The 12,751-nt window shown below is 39.8% G+C and overlaps 1 protein-coding gene across 4 annotated transcripts in view; it reads left to right on the top strand.

The window, feature by feature from the left end:
* The first annotated feature begins 2,054 nt into the window (after positions 1 to 2,054).
* tead3b (TEA domain family member 3 b) overlaps positions 2,055 to 12,751 on the top strand; it is a 28,279-nt gene continuing 17,582 nt past the window's right edge. For all 4 annotated transcript variants that reach the window (XM_030730044.1, XM_030730046.1, XM_030730045.1 and 1 more), the window contains exons 1-2: positions 2,055 to 2,240; positions 2,569 to 2,714. The gene's annotated coding sequence lies outside the window, so the exon portion shown is untranslated. The remainder of the gene's footprint in view (positions 2,241 to 2,568; positions 2,715 to 12,751) is intronic.

Consider the following 12,751-nt stretch of genomic DNA (forward strand, 5'->3'; position numbering starts at 1 on the left):
GGTAGTAGTTAAACCCTTTTTTTCCATAAATAAGCAATGACACAAGGAAGATGACAGTGTAGCCAACTTATGATAGTGTATATATACACAACAAATTCATAATGCATATGGGTAGATTAAAATATGAAGGTAAAACTACAACAAAGACTATTACAGATTACAGATTATATGGATGCCCAGGGTAATTATAAAATAAACAAAATATCTATGAAATTCAATTCAGATTAATGTAGGATGATAATATAAAAATATTTTATTACAAGTAAAAGCTCTGCTTTCATTTGTGTGTGTGTGTGTGTCCATCAGTAACATTTAAGCAGTGAATTTATATTTTTTTATTAAATTATCTTCCTGCTACATTTCATAATTCAGACTCAAATTTGACTTATTAACACATCAAATCTTTAAAATGGAATTTAAAATAAAGTTCTGTGGGTTGTGTAAGTCTGACTACATTAATGCCAACATCTGGAAAGGGAAAACTAGAGTGGCAAAATTCTAGGGAGGAAAGAAGGAAACTGTGCTCCTTACAAGAAGTTGTCCAGGAGAAGGGATTGCACTTGAAGTTCATAATTTATTATTATTTTTTCCAGTATTACTATTATTATTTTCAATCATAGCTCAGGTATGAGATAAGAACCAGATGAGGCCTGGCTTTTTATTTTGTAATATTGTGCTATAGTTATAGCTCTAATATCTCTGTATATTTGCAATTTGTATACTTGTATATTGTCTTATAGTTTTTATACTTATTTGTTTTTTTCTGTACGCACGAAGTACCGCAGCAATTTCCTAAGGCTGTGAACCTGTTCACCCATATGGCAATAAAACCTTCTGATTCTGATTCTGATTCTGATTCTGATTCTGATAAGATACAGCCTTTACAGTGTATTTGCTAGCATTACTACATTACCATGAAGGCCAGTGATTGGTTTTCCTCTCTTTGAAATCTAAACAGTAATATAACAAAGATTCATTATCATCTGTTATGTTCCAAACATGCCTGCTGAGGTTTTTAAAAGAGGTACCAAACATCAAGTTGTGGCTTCCTGTTCTATAGATGAGAAGAAAATAACATCTGCAGAATCGGATTGAAATTGCTGAGTGTATGCTGCTTGTTCTGAGTGACCTTGAGACGGCATCATTTTCTTATTGGATGTGTAACCTTAGAATTCATGTGTTCTCTGTCTCATTGTAAAAGTAAGGCAAGTCTATCATGGACACTTGGAGGTGGCTCCATGGTGTAGTGGTTAACACATTCACCTAACTGTAAATGTGAAAGGTTCCCTGATTTGAATCTAGGAGGCGACATAAACCCAGCCTCAGTGGTCCACCAAGCCAGTTAATCATTTACCTGGGTCTGTGACAGGAAGGGCATCTGGTGTAAATCTGTGCCAAATCAAACATGCAGCTCCATCAGCTGTGGTGACCCCTTGAAATTAAGGGAGCAGCTGAAAGTACCAGTTGAATTGTATAGAGATGCTTGATCTATACCCCATTTACTGAGTTGTGATTGTGTGGTTTGTTGTGAACTATCCACTTATCGATACTGTAATTTTGACCATTATATACAAACTATAACTATGTCGATCTATCGTTAATGATTTTAGACACAGATTTACATTTCTACATATGGCTAACAGCACATCTTTACCATTTTAAAGACCTATTTGTCTTTTAGTTAGATACAAAAAATTTTTTTAAAAATAATATTATGCCATCTCATGTTTCTTTAAATATGGGCTTTTGTTTACCAACTTTAAAAAAGAGAGAAAGATAATATTTATTTAAAGAAATAGAGCTAAAAAGCTTTTATATAAATGTCCTTTATATATATATATATTTACTACCTTTGACACGAACATGTTTGCGCGCGTGTGTACTGTCAGACTGGTTTTGCGGACAAGAGGTTTCAGTCAGTGTTCAGGGATTTTGTGGGCGGGGCCTGCGGTGAAGTCCCCCCCCCCCCCCCCCCCCCCTTTCCCCCTCCCCCCAACAGCTTGTTGATTGACGCGCACCAATGGCTCCTCCTTAAAAGTCTTTTTTTCCCTCCCCCTTCGTTTTCCAGTGTAGTGCGTTGATTTCATACCAAAGTCATACTTAACATTCCACTTATACTGTCAAACCTCTGAGAAATATTAAGGAAAACAACAGCGCGCCAAAATATAACAAAGTTACTAAATTGACCAGTTTCCCCCCACTGAGGAGGATAAGCTGACTGCCAGAATTAAAAAAAAAAGGTAAGTCCTCTACAAAAGTTCCCTCTTTCTATCCACAGCCTTTTTTTCTGGGGAGTTTTTTCATGCCGCTTGTCTCGGTGAAGTTTTCAGATCATTGTCATTTTTTACATTTTTCCGCGGAGCTCCCTGCGTTGGGAGGGAAGAAAACATTTGCAGTTTGATACTCTATTGTGTTTGACTTTCCCATGTGCAGGGATATATTTGACAGCCTATGTGCAATCATATTTCCACCGGTAGCCCGCTCATTGGCACATACTATTAGAAAAAAAAAGCTTCTCTTTTGACAGAAGGAAATTGGACAAACATGTCTGTTTTCTGTCTCGCACAGTTCGTACCTGGATCCAACACTTCCAGCCTTGCTCTTCAAAGAGAATCCAACAGTTTTACATACAGGCACGGAGAGAGACGCTTTGGACGAAAACGTTTAAGAGGAATACACAACCTCAGTCTGATTTGGACCTCTGCATCCCTAAAGTAAGGCAACTTCCTGATTTAGCATCGAGGTTAAATACGTTTGTTAGTGCATCCTACATGGAGTTGGAAGTACAAATTAGTTTCACAGAAAAAAGGTGTGTGTGTGTGTGTTTGTGTGTGTCAGTTACATCTACTTTCGCTTCATCTTTTACCCGGCACTGGTAAGATTTAAAATTTAAGCAGACTGTGAACAACATTGCACCATGTTATACGTTTTTTTTTAAAAAAAATCAATTTAATCCAAATATTTTTTTCATCAAGACACTCAAAAATTAATGAATAACTTCTAAATGGATCGTACCACACCTACAGTTTTAGATTAGAAAACCAAAGTTTTTCACCCACATCTGGAATTACAACTGAAAGAAAAATCTGAATTTATTTATGCACATGCACAGTGAGGTGTCCAAGAATATGTATTGTAAACATATGATCATAGAAAAAAAAGGTTAGAGAAAGCAAAGTAATATAAAATAAAAAGATTCACTCGATTTTACCAACTTCTGAAGACTGGAAATATTTTTTTGTTAAGGCATAAAGTGTTTGATTTCAAAATGTTATTGACTATGTATTATAATGTATATATTATATTATTGGGTTATTGGCTGAAAAAAACTGAAAAACTTGTAAAAGTAACTACTTCTATCTATCTATGTATCTATCTTGAACTTTTCAATTGTGGCATGTGATGATACTCTGCAAAGTCCTTCTAAGTACATAATTCATAGGTGAGGATTTGAGATTCATGGATATGTAGCGAGCTAATTGTATAATTATATGAGTGCCACTTCAGGCTACACACCTGCCATCTGACTGTGTGTGGTAGGTTGAGACATGGGCAAAAATATGTGTCCATTTTGGCACCTCCTTTATCCTAAATTTGTGCAGTCATATGAACTCCACAGCTAAATCACTGACAGTCAACAGGTTTGACTGAACAGCAGAATGCGGTCTGTCAGGTTGGTCACAGTTAGCAGAATAACCTGTTAACGTCTGTCTGTTACTGTTTCCACTGCGACAACATTTTCTAAAATTCAAGGGAGAAGTTAAATGTGTTTTAACGGCACAGTCTTTAATAAATACTGTTATAAATCAAAGTAGGACAGTGGTTTGGTCCTATAAGGGTGTTCTGCAGTCTTTTAAAGCAAGAGGATAATATCAATGGGGTATCTTTTTTTCCTTGTTGTCAAGTTTGAGCCCTGCTTATGAAGTACATGTCGAAATGTTCTGAAATGAAACGACCAACCCGAACAACCAAACAATGTGTCCTTGGTAAATGAGACACGCCAAGATGCCTAATAATAGATTTTGATGCTGATGGGTAAATCTGGAGAGGATTAAGCATTCTGCTGTTCCGTCAGATTCCCTTTCATTGTTTTCATGCAGCCTGGATGCATCAGGCCTCCCAGTGTACAATGGTCTTTTCTTTTTTTTTTCTCTCTCCTTGAACATACTTTATTTTTCTCGGCCGTTGTGGATTTAGCATTTACACTTTGTAGTTGTGTAGGAGTTAAATGAGGGGAAAGTTTTACAGCTTTACCATGCCATGGAGGTCAATTAGATTACTTGTGTTGGTATCCCCTAAAAGTGGCTGTTTTCTCCCTTTTTTTGTAATCCCCAGCTGTGTTCCTTCAGGCTGTTTATAAGAGGGAAGACTTAATGAGCATGTGTTCTCTTCATTAGTGTGAAATAAATCAATCTCCTTATGGGTTTTTTTTTTTATATGTATGCTTAATCAGAAACTGTAGATGCTGTATTTATTTCAAGTAATGTGTGGTGTTGGGCTGATTCCAGTGGTGAAGTGCATCCTGTGTTTGCACTGCAGAGAGTTTACTTTGAATGCCGGTCTGTTGACCGTTTGTCAGTAGCAGCTTCACCCGTTTGTGTTAAACCCACAGAAGACCAGCTAATAAGCTTTTGCCCATTTGTGCAGACATTGGTTGCTTTTTAGCACCTTCACCTGAAGTTCTCATCCAAATGGTGGACACTTACCCCTCTGTCAACCCGGATCTGAACAAATACCACTTATGTCTGTGCAGTGAGGACACAGAGGGCCTGAGAGAAAAAAAAAATACAGCTCTCAGGAGAAGGGCATTAATGACAAGCTGGATTACAATATGCAGTTTGGTACTATCAGCCTAGCAGCGGCTGGATTGATGAAGAACATAACATGGTATGAGCTACTTATTAGTGTGATACAGCCAACAAGGAAAGTGTAAAAATGAAAAAAAAACAAAATAAATATTTATTTAAAAATTGAATTAAATTTGAAAGTTGCCACTAATGCAATCTGTCCACATCGTATTCACATTAATTCACTGCGCATGTTTACATATCCACCAAACCATGAGATTTTAACAGATAAGCTTTCTGGCCTCCTCTTCAGACCACTGAGGGGAGGAGCTGGGGAGTGGCTGAGAACAGAATACTCTTTGTGTCATTTGTCCCCAAGTTGCTAAACATTTTAGTCGTTCTTCCTCTGGCAACGAATTGTTAGGCGCAATGTTCCATATGTATGTACTCGAAAGAAGAAGCGCTCAGAAAGAACTGTTGTTTGTGACGGTGTCTGTCTCCTCTCCAGCCTCCATTATAAAGAACAGGAGGCTCACTCCTGCACTGTTTCATAAAGTGTGTGCATGTGTGTGTGTGTGGCCTGTGTTGTGCTGGAGCTCCAGTGACCCAAGGGCACTCATGTGAAACTCCTTTAATCCTTCTGCTCACAGTGTTTTGGGTTGGGGGATGATCTCCTTCTGCAGCGCGGTTATTTATTTTAGTTGTTCCTAATATAAAGTGTCACAGGTGTACAAGTCATTTTTAGGATGACTAGATTTTTGTATAATAAATATGCAACAAGTTTAATCTTTGGGTGCACTTTTAATGTAAGCTTTGAGTGTTTTTTTTTTTTTTTTTTTTCTTGTGAAAAGCTCTCGTATACAGCTCTGATCACAGCCGTGGCTTCTTTTAAATGCCTTGTGCCACGATTTATATGGTTGCATGAATTATTGGCTGGTGCATTCTGCTGCAAAGTTATGCATGTCTTAAAGGTTTCACAGATTATGGCTTTAAACCGCTCCTCTCACCACAAAATGACCAATTCAGGCTAGAATGGCTTCTCTGCTACGTTCCCTGGAAAATTTCCGATTAAAATGCTGATTCAGGCTGCAAAGAAGAAGAAGAAAAAAAAAAAAAAAAGCTCTCTGGCTTTCTCGCCCTGCTTTGTGTCAGTCTTTCCCTCTTCAGCTGGATTAGGCTTAATTCTCTGAACGTGTCACAGTTCAAGGTAGACCAAATAGCCAGCAGCATCCAGTTTTAAAATAGAGCAACAAATGAATGAATCAGGCCTTATGTTCATGCTGTGTCTCGATGTCTGATACTCATTTATTTGCCCAAGACTCTCAGTGGCTCATTTAGGAAGCCAGCAACCTCTTTGTCTCTGCCTCTCTGCACTGTGTTTCCGTGTTTTATGATATTATTAAAAGAAAGCAATAAATAATAGTCATTTTTCTTCATTTTTATGGCATAAATTATTGTGAAATGCCTGTCAGACTCTTCCAGCTCAGATCACTTTCATTTCTGCGTGCAAGTTATTATTCTAAGCATTGCTGTTTTCCTTGGGCATGCAGATGGTATCAAAATGCAAAAGTCTGACTTGACAAAGAGTGCATATGGTGTGTGCGTGCATGTGTGTGTTCATGTGTTTGTCTTAACTTTTCCCTCTGCCTTTCTTTCTGTCTCTTGCCGTGTGAGCTGTTGGCCATCCAGCCCTCCTCTCACTCTCAGCTCTGATTGTTTCCTGAGCACCGTGCCAGATAGGAAGTAGGAGGAAGTTATTGGAGGAGCTGGAGAGAATTTATTAGGGCCAAACACAGACACAGGAGGGAGAGGGGAAGGTGGTGACTCTGATTTTTTTTTCTTTTTCTTTTTTTTAAACATGGTGATCATGCTTTCATGAGTGTGAAGAAGGCGGTTGTTCCTTCAGCAAACACAGAGCACACTTTTGCCAGCTCATCACCTTAGATTTATCTCCTGAATGAAGGAGCAGTACTGCAGTCAGGAGGAATAAGGCCAAGTTTCGAGCTCTTGTCAGAGACCAGCTTTCCTGGCCCAGAACCTAAAATGTTTTCTTTATCTGTAATCTGACCTTAGAGAGCAGCTGCTGCTTCTGCCGCCAAGACCTGTTGTTTCCCTTGTCAAGTGTGTGTGTGTGTTTGTGAGGCTGTTGGTGTGTGTGTGTCGGGGTCTCACTTTGAACGAGAGCACTGACACTACAGCTGTGAGCGCCCTTCAACCTTAACAAGATGTGTGGTTCTCTAATGTGGAGGAGTTTGGGTCTGTGATTTGTAACTGTGCATACATGAGACTTTAAGTTCAGTGGAGGTGTGTTTAACTCCCAACTAAGTTTGGGGGTGGGGGGGTGGGGGTTGTGTCTGCCAGTAGGGGCCTGTTCTTTGCCAACAAGTATCCCAAGTCTTACAGCAACTAAACAAAGACTTCATTTATAAAGACAGGAACAAATCGTGTAGTGTACAGATGGAAGAATATACAGTCTGACTGTGAGCAATGACAGAGAGACATGGAAACACAACAGGCTTGATGGATCAATGCTGGAAGCGACAGATTTGAAGGAAATCTGTTAACAATCTGCTTTGGGACATGAGTCAGTAGAAGTGAGTCATGGGGTGTGCAGAGATGTGGATAGATGAAGGAAGCTGATCTTTGCATGGTGTTTGCTTGTGATTTGTCTGAAAAACAATAAATAATACAAATGATATGCATTACCACAAGTGGCCAAATAAATCTGATGTACAAACGTTAGAGCCAAAATGGGTTTCTGCAGGCTAATATTCAGCCAGTGAGATTTTTATAAATGTCTTAACTCCACAAAAATTATGGCTGACACACTGAAAAAAATTGCCAAGCATACACACTTATTGTGTTACACACACCTTCATTTTGATAAGAGAGATATATAACTTCTCTGTTTCAGAAACTGGCAAACACCTGTAAATATATATTGCAAATATACCTAATGGTGGTGTCAGATATCTTGTTTATGACAGTTTGATACTAGTGCTTAAATACCACCAATACAAAAAAGGGTTATTTCTGCATCAGCCATTCTGAGATCATCTGAAAATACACAGATTTGTTTGTTATATTTGGTTCTGGTGTTTGTAGACTTTTTAATGTGTTACATATACAAGGTCAGACTCTTAGACTCAAGCGATGCAGCAGGATTTCGATTTTGGACGGTCCAGAGTAATGTGGGCCGGGCCTTGTAATCACATAAGTTAACGTTTTTAATACTAAAGCATCTAGTAGGTGCACATGTGTATAAATTTTATACATTCAATACAAATATGTGTTTGCTGCATTATGTGACTTCAGAATGCGCAGCCAGAAACTACAGAAAACACACCCATTCATTAGAGGTGACTTATTTGTTAAGAGTTCTCACGACAAATGATTTTGTCACTTTTTTTTATAATTGAGAGTGTGTCTCATAAACAGAGAAGCCATGCAAGTTCAGTGTAACCAAAACTCCAGACTCAAACGGACTCAAATGTCATACCCATGTCATACGATATGACATCCACAGCAGTGTACAACCTCTGAACCATCACGTACTTCCTCAGATTTAACAGGTATTGGTCAATGTGAAATGGGGTGTTGTGATCATCAGAATTTGCCTGTGATAACTTAATAAATGCTGGTTTTTACCTTCTTTTTTTTTTTTATAAAGGAAAACACATTTAGTCTCATGTTTATTTGAATATTCAATTTGATAACTGAGAATAAAACTTAAGAAAATACTTCCCATGGGCAGTCAGGGTGGGCCCAAGCCCTGTAGGCCCACCCACAATGCCACAGTAGCTTAGACTGCATAGAAAAGATTGGCATAGCCCTGTGTCATAGCTCCTAACTTTAACCCTCAACAAACAAAACAAACAAAAAAGATTTTACACCTGTTATGAAGGGGTGACTTAGCTATATAGAACAAGATGCTCTATATTGCTATAAACATGTGATTTTTGTGGTTGAATTTGCACATTTTAGCATATGAGTCTATGGGCTTTGACTAGCTTTTGGAGCCAGTGTCCAGTGGTCGTTAGAGAAACTGCAGTTTTTGTCATTTGCCACTTTGGCTTCATTTTTCAGGTTGTTTTTTGTGCATGTAACTTGGGCATTAAAATAACAGTTTTCCTGACTGCTTTACAGCAGAATTATAAAACCAACTTTGTACTTGTAAGCTACTGGACACATACTGTGCCCTTGTGGTCCTTATACTGCTCTGCTAGCTCAGTGGGCTCACATGGCTCTCATGGTGGGATGTTTAGTCTCTGTTAAATGTATTTCTATGATCCATCCTGTCTGGTCTTAAACGTCTTCAAGGTTTGACAGATGTTCTTTTCCTACTGCTGGACTGGAGAGGAGATGTTGCCATCAGGCCATAAAAATCAGACATGACAGAGAAAGTTTGACTCAAGGTCTTGCCTCACTGTAGTCTTTGAATTCCGCTGCGTAAGTAGAAACCCATCTGGTTGGTCCATTTGAGAGACCCGAGATGATATCATGTTCAGTGGAAGATAAAATTGAGGAATAACAGACAACATATAAAAATGTGTGAGCTCTGCCTTTTCTGTTTGAGTAAATGTTATTCTGCCAGCTGCTGAATGCCAAGATATCTATTTCATTATTACTGAAAGAAACAAGCTCTGTTTTCCTGCCTGTAGGAGTTCCTGCATTCTGTGACTGACTGGATTCCCTTTCCTGATTTAGGCTCTATTGACAACTTTCCTCAGTTTGACTGAGGAAGCCAGCTGAGGATGACTCAGTAGAATTTCTGGAATTCATGGGCACATTTTATCACACGCAGTCCTGTCTCGAAAGAAGAAGGGAAACGCAATGCAGTGCCAGCAAACTCCGGTCAGTTTGTAGATGGAGCTGGAGCAGAGATAAGCCGATTGCTGAAAACAGACTGCAATGTGATCGCTGGGTTCAGGGTTGGGAAAATGGGTAGAGGGATTCTGGTGCATGAATGGTGGAGTTTCAATGAATGTGCAAGCCGCATAGCTTTGCAGTGTTATTTACATTCCTGCTGCACATTGGAATTCTGTAGCATGTTTGTCTCTGTGTCCCATGGCCTGACTCCCAGACAGAGGGAGGGGAGGTGTGTCCCTGATTTTTTTTTTTTTTTTTTTTTTGTGCAAAATGTGAGAGCAGTGTGTCATCCAACCAGGACACATAAAAAAATGTTTCCATCTGCTGAAAGCTGTAAGAGTCTTACACACAGTTTTGTACATGGGAGCTGCTGGTTAGAGCAGTAACAGTTCCATAACAGTTACTCATTCATGCTATAAAATGTCAGGAAATTAAAACATGTCAAATATGTGTCACAGTTGTCTAAACTATATGGAAAATAAACAGAAAAAAGCCTTATAAGATTTATATGTTTCATACTATGATTTACTCATGAAAGTGGCCATTTTCTCATTTTTTTCACAGAAAATAAAATATGTATGATTCATTCTTAATAAATGTTGAATTAGGTCATAATAGTAAAACGACTAGCCTGATGTGTGTATGTCCCCTTTGTGGCACCAGAACAGCTGATCCTTTAGGTTCTGTGGGGTGCAGGTGGTACCTCCATGGATCAGGCTTGTTCATGTGCAACATCCAGATGCTTGACCGGATTGGGATCTGGGGAATTTGGAGGTCAGGTAAAAGCCATGTGCTCTTTATCGCTTCCCCTGAGCTACTCCTAAATGTTTTTTTGCAGTGTGGCAGGGCGCATTTTCCTGCTAGCGGGGGCTGCTGCTGTCTGTGAGTGCCATTTCAGTAAAGGGTCTGTTTGGTCTGCAACAACCGTTAAGTTAAGGTAGTTAAGATAATTCAATTTAAAATCTCATATAATACAAAAAAAGCTGTAAATTTTCACAGAAGCAGTGGAGGCACTGAGGATTTTTGCCTTACAAATACTTACTACTCCATAAACATGTTCATTAAGTTAAGGCACTCAGCATCAACTAATTCCTTTTTTCTAGGTGCACAGAGGACGGTTTGCATTTTGAGTTGTGCAAGTTGTTACTGTGTTGTGGAGTTTCTCGCCCAAACTGTCTCAAAGGGACATTACAGTGCACTGGTGAGAACTCTTCTAATTTAATCAGTATGTTAATTACAACTGCCTTACTGGTATGTTGGGAGTAAATTATGTTGGACAACTAAATCCCAAACCTCTTCACCCCGAGTCATTTAATTGGCGCTTTCTACAAGTATGAAACTAGCTGTTGCATTTGACTCCATAAAACTGTCTAACTTCTATCATGAAGTCAGGGCCATTGTCCTGTCTTAAATCCTGTGACTCCACTAGAAGATGTATTGAAAAATTGCTCCACTGACAATGCCCTCCCTCTAGTCTGAGCTCCGAGCGTCACAAAGTGGGAGCGTGCTCACTGCTGATGTTGCATTCCAGCTGGAACAATCCCACTGTTTTCCAGCCTCCAAAGTGGACGCCTAAATTGGACCCCCCCCCCCCCCCCCCCCCCCCCCCCCCCCCCCAGCCCTCTTCCTCCCCCGTATACACCCCTCTTCCCCCTGTGCTCTCAAACCTACCATCCAACCCACCCACCCACCACCCACTCCTCCCATACATGCATCCCCTGGTCTCCTGTCCTTATTTGGGTAAAGACATTCTGAGCGCTTGTTGGAGAGGGGGTGAGGCAGAAGGGGGAGGGAGTGCGCTGGGTTGACACAAGGGAGGCAGGAGGAGAAACAGTGAGCACTCGCAGCCCTTTCTTAATAAGGACATGTCTGGAATTCAGGCCCCTCTCTTGGTGAAGAGCCTCTCTTTTGCAGCACCTCACTTGAACACGCTCTTGTGAGTACTTGGAGCTCCATTGAGGTTGTCAGATCTGTTGTTACACTGAACGCTGTTTGCTGCTCTTCACAGCTCACAGTGCAGAGGAGGTTCGCAGTGTTTTCTCTGCTATAATTGGAGATAAACAACAGAGCAGCCACCTCTCCCTCCCCGCCTCCCTAACTGTGCCATCAGCCTTTGATTACTGTCCTGGCTTTGCTGAAGCTGTTACCCCCACAGCACCTGCGCACTCATTAATGATATACTTTGAAAGACATCTTCACACCAAACTACATGACCATCATATGCTATACTTGAGGCTGCGACAGACGTGTATTGAATGGTTACATTATTGTTGATATAATGGACCTTTGTGCTCTTTAGCTTTTAATTTGTACCAATGCAGACAGCATGACAACCACACTCACTAAACTTGTGATTGATTTTCAAGCAAAAATGTTTTAGGGTTTTAGCTTCTGACATGTGAAGATTTTATGCTATACTGTGCCATGCATGATCGTGAACGGCTTATTTGGGGGTTTTGAGCTGTTGGTTGAATAAAGCACGGAACCTTTCTTTGACAATTCATAGTTTGTGAAAAGGTTGGACACAAGACAGTTAAGGACTTTCTGTGTATTTGCTTTCATACATTTTTACTTCTTATTTATCTGTAAAGTATCTTTTTTTCGCCACAAATTGTCTAGACAGATTATAGTCAAACTAACCTCAACTCGAGTTATTTAGCAGGCACTGGGAGCGGTCCAGCCCAGTGATACGTGAGGACTCAGATCATTTGAGCAGTTGATGAGTGCTCAGTTTCAGTGTTGAGTTTTAACACCGTGACCCTGTCTCAAAGGGTCCACCATAACCAGGACCGTCTCAGCTAAAATTAGCAGCTTGACTTGTGGATATTTCTCAAACTCTCGCTTTGGTTCAGTGACATCCATAAAATTAATGTTGCATGTTTCTTGAATTTCACTGCAGGAACAGTATTGTCGTGCTCTACTTGTCTTTGATCTTTTGTAATTCCTTTTAAATGATAATGGGAAGGGAATGAAAGCATCACTAATCCTTCGCCTCTGCTTTTCAACAATTAGGGGTTCTCAGACATTTTGATATAGCTACAGTAACTGTAAAGTGACTGTGTTGTCGGGGGGGGCACAGAAAACAAAAGGCTATG

This window comes from Archocentrus centrarchus, chromosome 5, assembly GCF_007364275.1.
Source record: "Archocentrus centrarchus isolate MPI-CPG fArcCen1 chromosome 5, fArcCen1, whole genome shotgun sequence".
Classification (NCBI taxonomy): Eukaryota; Metazoa; Chordata; class Actinopteri; order Cichliformes; family Cichlidae; genus Archocentrus; species Archocentrus centrarchus.